Here is an 11,270-nt window from a genome sequence, read left to right as displayed (position 1 = left end):
GCTGTCTAGTACAGGAAACTTTGCCACTTCTATTTGTTATGTTAAATCATAAAATATTTGGTGAACGATTAGGCTTTAGAGAGTTGTGAGGAAACCGGGAGTGGAGCTCCACAATCAGCAGCTGCGTGTCAGCCCTCAGCAGAGGTCAGTGCTAATTTCTGCAGCCGGAGCGAGTACCTTTCCCACAGTCAGAGGAGGGAAAAACAAGTGTCTGGCTCTGGCCAGGTTTGCCGCTCTCCCCTCCTCTCTCTGCAAAGTGACTGTACCCTGCCCCGTGCGTGCAGCCCTCCTCCGCAGGGAGGGGCAAGTAGGGGTGGAGGCAGAAGGCAAGAGGCAGGGATATTTATACACAGAGGTAAAGAGAGGAAGCGGACAGTGTGCAGTTAGCGTTGAGCCCGGACTAGTAGGCTTAGAAAGACGCGGAAGTTAAAAGGAATAGGGAGAAAAGAGCCGAGTGACACCCCCTACATAGTTTGCTGACTGTTCTCCACTCCAAGGACTGCAACTTCTGGGCTTTCTCGCTCCCAGCATAGGTGGGTTGCGCTGCGTTACAAGGTGCTCTGCTCTACTTCATTGGCACCTTCTCTTTTCGCCTTCAGCTGGTCACGTTATGATATAAATGCAATAACATGACATGTTTGTATTAACAAGTGTCGCTTCGCTGGGCGGAAACGCGCTGGAGGTATCAGCAACCTGTGGCTCTTTTTTTTTATACCAGCTGTTGAGTGTGAAGCAAGCGTTGCTGGGGATTGTGGGAGTTGTAGTTTAGTAATCTCCTGCTCTAGGGAACGTGTTGTAGCAATGAGCCTTCTGTATTCATATGGGTGTTGTCTAGACATGAGAGCTTGGGACTGGTTACCTCTTGCTGTGAGGGCGTAGAGAATTAGTTGGCACCTCAGTGATTGACATACCTGGAGGGAGATTGATGATGTGTAAAGGAAGAGGGCAGAGGTCTCTCCCCGCCTGTCTAAACACGATAAGGGAAAAATCTGCGCACAAACAGAAACCTTTGCATTGACCCCGGGGCTGCATTTTTTCCCCTGTTCCTTTAAAGGAGACATTTTGTGTTAAAAAAAAATAAGAACTTACCAGTGCTTTATACTTATTAGAGATATAGAAGAATTGTGTTTAAAAAAAGTAGTTTTTCAGGCTGATTTATTGGATATTTCTGCAAAAACCCTAATAATTCCTCCCTTCTCATCCACTTCCTGCTCCCTGAATTCCCAGGCTGTGCAGGGGAGCCAGCGCTCTCAGCTCACTGCACTGTAGGACAGGAACCAATCAGCAGCTAGCAGGACCTGATAGGGAACTGAATGCTTGTGTGACTGCAGGGCTGTGATTGGCTGTTGCCCTTCTACTGTGCTTCTGGCAGGGACCACTAGGACACGCCCACCCCTCATTTGAGACAGGGACCAGTGAACATCTATAGGGAGCTCCAATAAAGGGGCTATTTTTAAAGATAATATACATTTTTAGCACAATGTGATAACGACACCATATATTACTCATAATTGCCTACAAAGTTGAGTTCTTTTTCATTTATCCTATATGTTTCCTTTAAAGGAGATGCAAATTGTTTTGCCTGAAAATATCATGTAGCGTTGCCCTGTACTGGTAAAACTGATCTGTTTGCTTATGACTAGGCCTGTGACTAAGTGTCCCTATTAGACACGAAACGCGTCAGGCCCTTGCTTTTAATTATGGAAAATAAAATGTAAATTTTTAACTTTTAACATCTGCCTTCTGCTTCTCTACTTGGTGTGGTTCGGCTGGTGTCAATCTTTTTTCATAATAAAACAGTACCTTGTACTTGATCCAAATCAAAATATAATTAATCCTTATTGGAAGCAAAACCAGTCTATTGGGTTTATTTAACATTTAAATGATTTTCTAGTAGAATAAAGGCATGAAGAGCCAAATTACGGAAAGATCCATTATCTGGAAAACCCCAGGTCCCAAGCATTCTGGATGACAGGTCCCATATCTGTACTTATGATATAGTTTCTGATCACCAGCCCTTCAGCTATTAATTACACAATTTAACATCTAATGCCAAGTTTGTTGGGAATTCTGGGTGTTGTAGTTCAGTCACAGCTGGATGGTTGCAGCTGTGTTTTAATAGAATTCAACTTTTTAAAGTAATGACACATCCATTTAAGCAGCTTTAACATATAATATGGGAAAGGCAGGCTTTTAAGTGTTTTCCCTCTTCATATAGGAAGGCAGATCCAATTCATTTTCAAATCCAGACTTTGCTGATGATTAGCAACAGTAGCTACAAAGAGAAAGAAGGCCGGCCCTGAAAGCAGGCCAGTATCTGCTGATTTGCTTCATTCAATCAGCCTGTCACAAGCAGTCTCGGAGGTTTACTCAATGACTTCCTGTCGGCCTGTACAGTAGTTTTGCACTTAATTGTTATGCTTGCACTGCTCAGCTGAAACTTCTGGACCATAACGGAAGTCTCTAAATGAAATGCCACAGTTGTACGATCATTAAGAGAAAGGAAATGTTTTCTTTTAATGGGCAAAAAAGTGGAAGAATTAAGACAAGCATTAAAATGAGGAGATGCACACTGACATTAATGTTGAGAGCAAGTCTATACTGATCTGTCCCAGATCCTGATTTTATTAGAACTGTACAGCCAACTTGTACTGATGGTCAATGATCCAAGCAGACACTTTCCTGCATGCTTCATGTTGCTAATAATATGTCTGCCTGCTGGTCACTTCTGGCCAACACTTTTTCCCCCCATGTAATGGACTGCATATCTGATACATCACGTGTTTATAAGCTTGGTTATATTTAAATGATGATGCCATGCACAGAAGTCTGTGAAGCCAATGAACAAGCTAGGAGCATCTGCAGAACAGTCTCCACTTAGGGGCCCAGATTTAAATTTTCTTTTTAATGGTTTTATTTAAGGGCAAAAATGATGTAGCATGGGTGCCCAATGGATAAGGCAGACCAAGGGTGTGCTTGGTTTCATAAGCAAAACTGATAAGGTATTGATATGATAAATACCATTTTTAGTCATTGAATGTTTTAAGATCTGTGCTAAAGATAATTTTACTCATCAATCCCTGGATTGAATGAAACATCTGTGGACACATGCCCTGATTGAATGATTTTCCAGTGTCATGTTCCACGCTATGAGAACTGTTTTGTTTTTTCATTTGGGTTGCTATAGTATTGTCATAGTTCAGACATGAATCTGCTAAATTAATACAAATTACACACTCCTCTCTGAAAAGAATGCACTGTAACATGTTTAGGGTTACTTTCACCATGCAAGTTGCAGTGTGTGTGTGTGTGTGTATATATATATATATATATATATATATATATATATATATATATATATATATATATATATATATATATATATATATATATATAACCAACTAGTGCACTAGATATATATTATTTACCAGCTAGTGCACTAGAGTATGGATTACACGTTACTCTAACAGTTCAGGCTAGGGCCTTCGCTACATGGAAGAAATGATGAAAAGGTGTGGTGTAGTGTAACTAGAACTCCCACAGGCTACTGTGCAATAAAACCAGAAAAGAATGGGCACCAGGAGGTTCTTGCAGTAAAACAACAAAAAGGGTTTATTGAACATCCACAGGGCTTACTCACATCACTTCAGAGAGAAGTGGCCGAGGCACATCACATTGCAGAAAGTAACACAGGATGACACTCCCCTTGGACAGACTTGGCAGGACTCTCACTTCACCTCTGCGACATATCCCCAGTAGTGGTCTGGATCACCTCCTGGAAATCCTCTAGTCTGATTCCCTCTCCACTGGGATCCCTACACAGGCAATATGGCCTTGGAGAGATACCTTCAAACTGCCACTTCTATGTTGGAGCTCAGGACTGCTCTTTTTAGCTCAACCCTAACCCTAACCCTGCTCCCCGACTTATCTCTCTAGAGTTACGGGTCCCTCTAGAGCACATGGCTTTTCTGGGCCTTGCTGTACCCAGGCTCCCCTGGGCACCCCAGCTGGATCAGCATAGGCTCCCCTGGGCACCCCAGCTGGATCAGCATCCAGCAGCCAAAGAGGAAGATCCACCCCTTCTTACTCACTATACCAGAGTGTGACAGGACGTGGTCACAGCGCCTCCTGGCCAATAGCATATCTATGCAAATTACATCTAGCTACATGATCCTCCGCCCAGCAACTAGGGAGATAGGAAGTATAGGGAATTAAAGTCATAGGGGCACATTACCCCTGTGTGCTCTAAGGAGCACAGCTGGGATACTACTTTGATGTAATGCTTGCTAAATTAAGCACACATACTATGTAACCAAAGATAAACTTAAAAGTTTGGGTGGATGATCACAACTGATATCTGTATACCGTAGGTATTGGTCAGTTTGCCCATCCAACATGTTGAAAATCCCATCTGGTGATGCCACATTGGTCAGGGCATGGTTACAGTCAAATGAGGCAGTTATGAGGATCCCCAACTCTTCTTCACTTACTGGTTCTGATTGTGTGGACCCATAGCTTGAACAAACTGAATGTTGGAAAGGTGGCCATACTGTGTATCACCAACTCATTTGGTATTTGTCCATTTGGTGTGTGGGATGATATTTGGTATTTGTCCATTTGGTGTGTGGGATGATGGCTTCAATTCTGACAGTGCTTGGTCAACTTAAATGTTGCTGGGGTATGATCTGTTCACACTGTGAGTTAAAGGGATACTGTAATGGGAAAAATGTTTTTTTTTTCCAAAAATGCATCAGATAATAGTGTGCTCCAGCACTATACTGAAATCTATTTCTCAAAAGAGATCTGAAATGAAATCTGACATGGGGCTAGACATATTGTAACTTTCCCAGGTGCCCCTAGTCATGTGACTTGTGCTCTGATAAACTTCAGTCACTTTTTACTGCTGTACTGAAAGCTGAAGTAATATCACCCCTCCCTTCTCCCCCCAGCAGCCTAACAACAGAACAATTGGAAGGTAACCAGATTACAGCTCCTTAACACAAGATAACAGCTGCCTGGTAGATCTGAGAACAACACTCAATAGTAAAATCCAGGTCCCACTGGGACACATTCAGTTTCATTGAGTAGGAAAAACAACAGCCTGCCAGAAAGCAGTTCCATCCTTAAAGGGGTGGTTCACCTTTAAGTAAACTTTTAATATGTAATAGAATAGCCAATTCTAAGCAACTTTTCCATTGGTTTTCATTGTTTTTTAATTATTTGCCTTTTCCCTCTGACTCCAGCTTTCAAATGGGAGTCGCTGACCCCATCTATAAAGCAAATGCTCTGTAAGGCTACAAATGTAGTATTATTGCTAATCTTTATTTCTCCTCTTTCCATTCAAACCTCTCCTAGTCGTATTCCAGTCTTTTATTCTAATCAAATCATGGTAACCAGATTTTTTATTATGCAAATTGAAGAGCTGCTGAATAAAAAAGCACATGACCAGGCAAAATAACCTGAGATGGCTGCATACACACCAATATTACAACTAAAAAAAAATACACTTGCTGGTTCAATTTTATATTGTAGAGTGAATTATTTGCAGTCTAAACAGTGTAATTTAAAAATAAAAACAACGTAATTAAAATCATGACAGAATCCCTTTAAAGGAGAAACAAACCCTTAATAAAAAAAACCCTACCCCCCTTCTCCTTCCCCCGGCCTAGCTGCCTCCCCCCCAGGCAAATGACCCTAACTCTTTGTTTACCCCTACATGCAGATTCTGTCCAGTGGAGTTCACGGGCGCCATCTTCAGCCGATTTGGTAATCTTCGGAATTAGACCGGCACTTCAGCAATTTTCGTGAGTTTCATCGCATGCACAGTTGTAACAATACAGAAAATTGCTCCAAATGCGCATGCGTCGATACACCGGTCTCATTCCGAAGATTACTGAAGAGAAGAAGATGGCTGCAGTGAACTCCGCTAGACAGAATCTACACCGAGGGGTAAGTAAATAGTTAGGGGCAATTGCCCGGGGGGGGGGCAGCTAGGCTGGGGGGGAGGGAAGGGGTCTATGTAGGGTAGGGGTTTTTTAATTAAGGATTTGTTTCTCCTTTAATTGTTATTTAGAAGGGATTCTAATACAAAAACTGTGGTCTGTTATTGGGTAAACCAACTCCATCCATGCAACAAAAGCCTTTAGGCCAGCTAGACTTACATTTAATCATCTCAGAGGCAGGAGAGTCTTCTGGTGCACAGTCTAATACCTGAATAGCCAGTAGGTGGATCCTTATCATCCTTGGATTTATCCAGCTTCTTATTAAGGCAGGTATTTGTGTCCCCATATACTATTAGGCCTCTGGCATACAGGACATATTTCTAGCCAGCCGAGAAGTGCACAAATCCTGTCTAGTAGCCTGCCATTCCTGAAATGATCTCCAGCATACTGTTCCAGGTGTTTTTTTTTTAGATTCTGTTAAAATGAAATAAATGTTTTTGGACTGAATTTGAGTACTTCTCTGCTTGCTAAAAAAGGCATTGATGATACCTGGTTCCATATTTATACCGGAATAATTTCTTAAAAATAGTTTTTATTATACTTATTTTCCACGGAAGAACTATAACTGTTCATTGAAGCTTGTGTTGCTGTATCAATGACCTGAGAGTTTGTAATGTTTCAACAGAACATTTTTTCCCCCAGAGACACATCTGATCCCTGTGTTAAAATGATTTTTTTTATCTTTGCTTCTCTCCCTACTCCTCTTTATTAACCACCCTTAAAATATTTGTGCTTTATTTTTAGAAGTACGTGTTTACATTATATTGATATCACAGGAGGAGATTATTTTTTGAGTAGCTTGTTGTTGGCAGAACATCCCAAATGTAGGGACACTCTGCTAGTACAGTTTAAGTTTCATGCTTTCATTTAATCTCACTGTATCAAGTGGTGCTGTTCAGATTGAAATTCTTATGTGGGAAGCAGGAGGACACGGGATGACAAACTTTAATCAGACCAGTTCTGGGTTTAAAAAAACAATGCGTAATATTGATCTTCATGCCTTAAGTCTGCTAGAAAATCATGTGAACATTAAATAAACCCAATTGGCTGGTTATGCTTCCAATAAGGATTAGCTATATCTTAGTTCGGATCAAGTAAAAGTACAGTTTTATTATTACAGAGAAAAAGGAAATCATTTTTTAAAATTTGAATTATTTGTATAAAATCGAGTCTATGGGAGACCATTTTTCTGTAATTCGAAGCTTTCTGGTTAACGGGTTTCTAGATAATGGATCCCATACCTGTATTTACAGTGGGTGCCAGTTATAATCTGTGTACATCTTAAAATGATTTAATAAACGAATTGAATAATTACGCAGTGCAACTATCTTAAATCTTTTCATCTGCATCTGAGTTTGATCTTCATGCTAGTTTTATATTTAAAGGAACAGTAACACCAAAAAATTAAATTGTTTTAAAGTAATTGAAATGTACTGTTGCCCTGCACTAGTAAATCTGATTGTGTTTCTTTAGAAAAATATATATAGCTTTTATTAACAAACTGCTGGGCAGCCATTCCATTGTTCTGAAGAAGCTCATTGTATACTGCAGAGTTTATCTGTTAACTGCTGTGTATCCTGTGCCTTTTCTCCTTTTCCCAGCTTGAGTGGCTGCCCGGTGGCTACAACAGCTTGTTTATATAAACTATATTTGTTTTTCTGAAGCAAACACATCAGTTTACCAGTGCAGGGCAACACTACATTATATTTCCATCACTTCAAAACTTTAATTTTTTGTGGTTGCTGTTTTTATACCAAAAATGATTATGGCTCAAACTTCCTACAGTTACAAAAGAACATCTATTACACTAGAATAAGACCAAGACATGTGAGAACCACTAAAAACAAATGTTATGTTTATAAACAGGCTTTAGCTGTCAGAATGTTGAAGGTTGTATTAGAGGAACAGGAGGATATTCCTGCTTTTATAAACACATTCAGTCTTGATGTACTTACATTACAACTCCCTGCAACCCCTGTCAGTATGTTGCATAGAAGAATGTATCCTGTACATGCTGTGGAGACGTACAAGAAGATATGCTGCAGTTCCATGTATGTCACTGTTGGGGGTTGCTTCAATGTTAAATCTTAGTTTTCACTGTATAACTATCACTGATCAAAACCACTAATGCAGTCAGATAATTTTGCTAGCTGATTTTCCTATATTTCCATGTGAAAGCTCTTTTCTGAGACTATTGTGTGATCCTGTAAAATCATATTTATACATGGCATTATTACGCAGTTGGATGGACTGGTATATTCCCATTTTTTAATGTTTTGAGTTTTTGTGAGATATCTGGTATCACGCTAAAATATAAAAGGGGATTGTAGGCTAATTCCAATTCTAATTAAAGTACAATTAAAGTGGTACCGATCTAGCCAAAAGTGCTTAAAACACTCAGATATGGAGAATGAGCAATGCACATGAGCAATGCACATGTACTTTCCTCTAGTTTTATTAGTAATTTGTTCTTTGCTAGTGCTTGCATTTTTAAAAACACAGGGGTTTACCTTGGCTTGGTTATGGTGACTTGGCAACTTTATAATCAAAGACTTGAAATGAAAAACCTTAAACGTAAAAACTTGCAAAGAATGAATTGCTAATAGCACCAAGTTATAACCACAACATCATGTCACACTTGGCAGTATGATACAAAGTAAAGCAGAAACTTCTGGGCTTCAGACAATAACCACTGTATCTCTTGTTTGTAAAGTTAATTTTTAGGAAAATATCTACAGGGTACAGAGAGATCCTACTGGTTTGTTTGTTTTCTCCCTCAGGTTGGGCTTCAGGTTTGCCTCTTTGAACATTTTTGGGCATAGAAAGGATATTTGGTCCACCAAATTGAAAAAAACCTGACCACAGTTTTATGTAAACCTATAGCTAATGTATAGATTTTAGGGTTTCTGAACTTATGAACAGCTCCCAAGAATTGTTCAAGCCAGTCCCCATTGGGGTCAAGAAGAAAACGTAAGTTACAACATTATATGGTTTCTTTCAATTATAGCCTGCCTAACCTATCTTGTTTCTGATCTGCCCATAATCATTGAGTAATTAAAAATCTAATTAATTACTGTATTGGACAGGCACCTCCTTTGTCTCTTAACACGTTCCATATAATCTTTGTTATTGTGCAAACTGATATTTGTATAGTGCAGTGTTGCTCCTGCTGTTTGAACTATAATAGTATTGTAAAAATATGCAGAGATATAATCACAGTAAGATATACATTTATAGTTTTAGATTAAGTAGATTTTATAGCCTAATTAATGCTGATACTGCAAGCTGCATTAGTATATACAGTACCACCATAAAAACAAGAAAGTAAGGATTTGAAATATTTCTATTAGAAATAATAAATAAAGAAATGAAGGAACTTACTGTTTCCCCATCTTTTCAATATATACTTGGCTCCATTGTTCTTTTTGTAACATTCTTGGCATTAGCCCCATCCAAATATTCTATAAATCTTGGCCTGCAACAACCTGCCCTCTAGTCTTGGTATAGACAAGAGAAGCATTCTTTAAACTAGATACATTTTGTTTACAGCTTAGAGTGTATAAAGTGACTGGCAGAATTGAATAATGGAGAGCGACTGGTGGTTCAGAGACCTGGTGTCACCTAGAAGGAGGGAAGGCGAAGCTTATGTAGATAACCGTTCTTGATGTGTTGGTGCTATAATATTTAAGGGATTATGTCATGATTTTTATGGTGTAGCTTTTATTTCTAAATTACACTGCAAATAATTTGCAAATAATTCACTATACCATGTAAAATTTAATTCCTAACCCAACAAGTGTAGGCAGCCATCTCAGGTCATTTTGCTTGGTCATGTGCTTTCAGAAAGTGCCAGCTCTTCAGGGTGGAACTGCTTTAAGGCAGGCTATTGCTTCTCAGTGGGGCATGGATTTTTACTATTGAGTGCTGTTTTTATATCTGCCAGGGAGCTATTATCTGGTTACCTTCCCATTATTCTGCTGATGGGCTACTTGGGGGAAGGGAGGGGCAATATTACTCCAATTTGCAGTGCAGCAGTAAAGAGTGACTGAACTGTATCATAGCACAAGTTACTTGACAGAGCAAATGTGAAACTGTCAATACGTTTAGCACTATTAACTGATGCATTTTGAAAAAAAAAACATGTTTTCCATGACAGTATCCCTTTAAAGAATAATATTATTTATATATCTGTCTTGTTTCCTGTTTTAATATAGAAAGTAGATTAAAACTGCTTCTGTGGTTTATGAATCACATGCGATTGCATGGTTTGCATTAATATTTTGTAACTAAAATACTTTAGGATATTATTTCATTAAATGGCCGCTGAAATCTGGGCCTAGAGCTTCTGCACCACTTCTCTTGGCCAGCAGCGTTATGGTATTTAAATTATATTTACTTTTTCTTGCTTAAACAGGTTGTTCATCTTCAAATACTTTTTTCAGTTCAGTGGGTATCAGATAGTTCACCAGAAATAAAGACTTTATTTCAATTACTTTCTATTTTTTATTTGTGACCGTATTTCTAATATTAAAGTGTAATTTTTTTTACCTTCTAAAGCAGGTCTGGGAGGGGGTGGCCAACTCTTTAACTCAGGGGTCAGCTACCTTTACTACAGTGGCGATCCTAGAGGGGGACGGGCCCTGGTGCGTGACGCACAGCCGGGCCCCGCCCCCTCCGTACGGCGGCATATGCCGGCATTTTCAGCGGCGAATGGACTGCTGGGGGGCCCTGAGGGGGTGCGGGCCCCTGCTCCCCCGGTAGTTCCGCCACTGCTTTACTATCAAAAGAGCCATTTGGCCCCCTCTTCCACTAAAGAAAAATAGTCTGGAACTGCAAAATATAACACCGCTAATAAAATTAAAAAAAGGTTAAAACCTTTTTAAAAGTTTTAACTGTTTTTTAATTTTAACTGTTACAACAACAGAATACAACAAACAGAGGAGCAGTGTGTATGTGTAGGCCTACTTTGAAATAAATTAAACACTGAATAGCCCTATTAAATGATAGTATTCTCATCTGTTTGAGAATGTGACTTCTGTTTCTGAAGCTCAATGCTGATCTTCCCTCTCTTGTCTTGAGTGTGTGACTGTGTTGAGGACCATGTTGAATCATCTTGCTGCGGCTCGGTCTTGCCTGTCACTCCTGGGACGTCTATACAGCCCTCGCACCTGCTGGCGGAATCCTGAGTGTGCTACCCCAGTAAGCTAACGGTTAGCTTACCGTGGTATCACACTCAGGAAGCCGCCAGCAGGTGCGAGGGCTGTATAG

At 39.8% G+C, this 11,270-nt stretch overlaps 1 protein-coding gene across 7 annotated transcripts in view; it reads left to right on the top strand.

Annotated features, from left to right (window-relative positions):
* The first annotated feature begins 322 nt into the window (after positions 1-322).
* The window catches only part of pdlim5.S (PDZ and LIM domain 5 S homeolog), a 120,813-nt gene continuing 109,865 nt past the window's right edge, over positions 323-11,270 (top strand). For 2 of the 7 annotated variants that reach the window (XM_041575798.1, XM_041575793.1), the window contains exon 1: positions 323-533. The gene's annotated coding sequence lies outside the window, so the exon portion shown is untranslated. 7 annotated transcript variants of the gene reach the window in all.

This window comes from Xenopus laevis, chromosome 1S (genome assembly GCF_017654675.1).
Source record: "Xenopus laevis strain J_2021 chromosome 1S, Xenopus_laevis_v10.1, whole genome shotgun sequence".
Taxonomy (NCBI): domain Eukaryota; kingdom Metazoa; phylum Chordata; class Amphibia; order Anura; family Pipidae; genus Xenopus; species Xenopus laevis.
The sequence above is the reverse complement of the archived record's forward strand: the minus strand, read 5'-3'. Positions and strand labels throughout refer to the sequence as shown.